Here is a 4,348-nt window from a genome sequence, read left to right as displayed (position 1 = left end):
CTATCTATCTATCTATCTATCTATCTATCTATCTATCTATCTATCTATCTATCTATCTATCTATCTATCTATCTATCTATCTATCTATAAATTAATAACTTGCCAGTTGTTTAAGAAGTCAGGTGACCTTTTACAAATGCTTTAAAGAGGAGAAAACTTCCTTCCATATCTCTGCAGCTGAGTTTATACATTGTTGTTGTAGTACTGCAAATATTTTCTTTGTTGGTTTCCTAATTACTTCTTTGCACTTTGCAGTGTTTGTTTTTAACACCATGTGTTTTTTACGTGTGGAGTGTAAGCCCATGAGGGCTGGGCACCAGAAGGTGCACGACACTTAAATAAAATTAATCAAATCAAAATTAACATCACTTATCTAAAGAGCATTAAACATGTTTGGTTGTTTTCTCTTTTATTTTTCTTCCTTGCTGAATAGCTGGCTGCATTTGACAATTTCTTTACTGCTGGAGGTCGTAAAACCATTTCCTTCATCAAGAGTCGGAGATCCCAGGTATAGGTAGGAATAAATCAGAAAAGATTATAGTTATAGGCCAAACTGTTATGTCTTGTGTCTTTTTTCAAAAGTTCATGACTATGCATTTACCAACCCCATTACAGTGAAAATAAATTTAAAAATGCTTTTTTAATTTCTAAAATAAATAAATAAAATAAAAACTTGCACGTTTTTAGAGAACATCTTTACTAAGACCACTAAATACAAATAGTCTTTTTTCATCAGTAGCACAATTCAAAATTGTAAAAGTAAAACCATGAGCAGCTACATGTCCTGTGTATATTCTTGTTTTCATCTCCTATAAATCTTTTGTATTTCATTTCAGTGTGGACGCTCATATTCTGGACCAAGCAAAGATGGAAAAACACTGAGGTTGTTTYTTGCTGATTTAGCTCAGACAGACCTCACAGGCTTGTGCTGTGTCTTCATTCGGACTGAAGCAGATGTTCCTCTGAGAAGATACATGAGGTRAGGTGGTTTGTGTAAATATCCATATTTTTCTATTAATGTATTTTAGTGGCATGACTGGGATAAAAAAAATCTCTTTTTCATGTACATATAAGATAAAAATGGTGGCGTTTTTGCTTTTAAATGTAATAACTGCAACCTTTGTAATATAATGCTTATAATACATCCCAGAAACTGAATTTGGACTTGCCCTAATGTGTCAAGTGCATTTATTTGAAAGCATATCAGTGCAAATGTTTGCAGCTCTTGAAATAATAAAAGTCAAGTGCAGGTAAGAAAAACTGGGTTATCTATGGTTCAAGCATTTGATTATAAAATCTCTGGAGGTTTTCTCATTCTACTGGGTTGAGACCCTCTGGAAGAACCAGACTCAGAACTTGCTGGAGGGATTATGTGATGTCTTTGGCCTGAGAACGCCTTGAGATCCTTCAGGAGGCACTGGGGAGAGGGATGTCTGGGTTTACCTCCYGAATCGTTGCCTCCTCGACTGGACCAAGTGGGAGAAAATGAACGGATTAATGGTAAGTCTACATCTGCTGAACTTGGCTCCTGTTTGAATCCGTTTCATTCCAACTAAAGTCTCGCCTTCAGAGAATGAAKGTTTCATGCAGTGCTGACTCATCTTGTTTTTTTACCCCTTCAGGAAATCTTTTTCTCAGTGACTGATGCCAGAGACGACCTCCTGAAAGGAATAAGGAACACCTACAAATTTGTGCTGCCTGCATTTGAAGCGCAGGGAATTTGCCTTAGAAAAATCCAGGCATGGAGAGAAAATTAAAAAGAACTTCCCGCATGAAATGAAACAATGTCTGAACTCTACAGATGGTAATTTAATTTGTTGTTGCTTTTTTATGTTGTCTCCTGCAGTCTTTTGAGTGTGGATCTTTAGAAGGGATATATTGTTAGTCCTAAATATTACTAAATTACTTTAGCAAAACTAGATTTGAAACCAATTGTCTTTTACCGTATTAGACCACCAGACAAGAAATGAGTGTGTCGTTCATCTGACTGCGGTCACAGATGTCAGCCTTTCTAAGCTGGCTTGTCTTGACATGAAAGCTGCAGCTGCCAACCCTGAGATGGTCGAACGACTGGAAGTTTTAAACAAAAATGTGATCTCATGTGATCTGTTAGGCCCTATTTACACAAGACTGGTCTCYGGATGGGAATACTGGTGTCTTTTCAATGCGTATTGGGACGAATAAACAACAATAACAAAAATAAATGAATAAAAATAAAAATAAAAATCATCCGTTTCTATGGAACCGCTGCAGTAATGTGTCAGGCACAGTTGCCAGATGGGATATGGTAAACTGTTGTACTGTCCCTTAAAAATTATTGTATTTTGACCCAAACTTTCATTCGTACTGAGTGAGGTTGTTGTAAGATGAGGTGTGTTGCATTTGGTGACTTGTGCAAAGAAAAAGAAGGGTAAAAATGCATTTTTTTAAATCTGGCAACCATGATTGCTGTGCTCAGCTTCATGCACTGATCATCCAGTGTCTGCATGATCACAGGTACATCTGAACTAGTGTATAAACCAACGTTCCTTTATCTGAAGGAACGTTGGTAGTTGTTTTGGTTTTGCTCCAACATTCAAGATTCAAAGAGTTTATTGTCATATGCACAGATGAAAACATGTTTTCCTGATAACACAGAAACCYCTCTGCTGTCTGTAATTTATTGTAACTATTTTTAGTTTAGAAGAAACTTTTGCCTGTAGGTGCCTGTGTGCGYATGCATGCTTTCAAAGCTCCACTGACTCAAGACATATTTTGCTAACAGACAAACAAATTAACACATGCACCCATTCACACAACAAACACACACGTAATATATGCAATGACATGACCACCAACCTTCCATGGCTCTTAACAATGATGTTTAGCTGACATTGGCAGGTTTTCAGGAAGCAACCAGGGCAAACAAAAGCTGGGCTCTGCACACAGTAACTCTTAACAACAATATTCTGAAGAAATCAGTGGAAGAGATCACAGCTTCACCAACTGTGAGTTAAATGTCCCTGATGAGAAAACTGCACAAATGATCTCTTTAAGGCAGATTTTAATGAACTGTCTGATTTTTTTTTAACAGGAGGGGTTTATGTCTATAGGTTGTACCTGGACGGCGCTGGCTGTAAAAGAAAGAACATCCATCTCATCAAGTCCWCTCCCAAAATTCTGTTCACAACCATGCCAGTGATCCACATGTTTGCAGTTAAATCCACTGCACCTGTGGACCCAAAACTTTACGTCTGCMCAAAACCAGAAACCTATACCAACCTGAGTTATACCACTGCAGTGGTTTTACCTACCCTCCTGTCTCCAGACCACTAATGCGTGGAGTAGCACTGCTCTGTGATATCATCCATCCATCCATCCATCCATCCATCCATCCATCCATCCATCCATCCATCCATCCATCCATCCATCCATCCATCCATCCATCCATTTTCTGTACACGCTTCTTCCTTTTCAGGGTTGAGAGCTGCATTCTTTGCCACAACTGTTCAAAAATGAAATGCAGTAACTTACTGTTTTAATAGTTAAAAACAAGGTGTTGCATATATTGTTCAATGTTTGTTGGTTATCAGAAWTTTAATTAATGTCATGAAATTTAAATATATATATATTAAAATGTTCTTTACCAAATAGAGTAGATGGTTCACCCATTATCCCAGTCACCGCAGTGACTGATTTATTTAAAATAACCTAAAGTGCTGTTTAGAAGCTGAGATTTGGATATTTGAACATATGAAATGAACTCAGGAAATGAAAATAAAATCTATGACCTGCAGATGGTGATGCTGAACAACTGCTTGAAGACAACAATGTCTRTATTTTTAATGATTCCCTGAGATTGTAATGTTGAAATGCTTAAGTCAGGCAACGGAAAACAAATGTTGAAGTTTTAGAAAAAAATTAAACTAAAAACACATAAAATGTGCCTTAATCAACCAGTGTGGGGGTGGGGTGTTGATTTCTTTGTAAATATCAAGAAGAAAACAGAAATAAAATTAATACAGCAAATAAAGATTAGTGTAAATAAGTATTTTAATAGGGCTAATCTTGCACAGGGTACATTGCAAGAAATCCCTTTATTTTGAAAGGCGCTTTACTACCAATGAAATAAGCAGAAGATGCATTTATTGGTGTCTAAAATGTGTCTGCCTTGTTGTTCATTCAATCTAGTCACACTGTAATGACCGCTGTAGCATGTGATTGGACCAATGACATATATTCAACATTTTTGGCTTTCAAAAGGCTTTTGTTTTGATTTTAAATTAATTACCGGAAGTAGTATACGTATTTCCGGCGCGTCAATTCGTTTAATCGGCGGGCGTAGAGACCACGCGGAGCACGCAGTCAG

At 37.1% G+C, this 4,348-nt stretch overlaps 1 long non-coding RNA gene across 2 annotated transcripts; it reads left to right on the top strand.

Moving 5' to 3' along the window:
• The first annotated feature begins 133 nt into the window (after window positions 1–133).
• LOC106515703 (uncharacterized) lies at window positions 134–1,875 on the top strand. 2 transcript variants are annotated; one of them, XR_001310033.1, is made up of 4 exons: window positions 134–514; window positions 837–979; window positions 1,306–1,500; window positions 1,623–1,875. It is a non-coding gene; the product is annotated as an uncharacterized LOC106515703 (long non-coding RNA). The 2 variants fall into 2 exon arrangements; XR_001310032.1 differs by having other exon boundaries at window positions 837–1,500.
• Window positions 1,876–4,348: the final 2,473 nt, after the last annotated feature.

The sequence above is a fragment of the Austrofundulus limnaeus genome, unplaced genomic scaffold, assembly GCF_001266775.1.
Source record: "Austrofundulus limnaeus strain Quisiro unplaced genomic scaffold, Austrofundulus_limnaeus-1.0 Scaffold32, whole genome shotgun sequence".
NCBI classification, from domain to species: Eukaryota; Metazoa; Chordata; class Actinopteri; order Cyprinodontiformes; family Rivulidae; genus Austrofundulus; species Austrofundulus limnaeus.
This window is presented reverse-complemented; position numbering and strand designations above follow the sequence as displayed.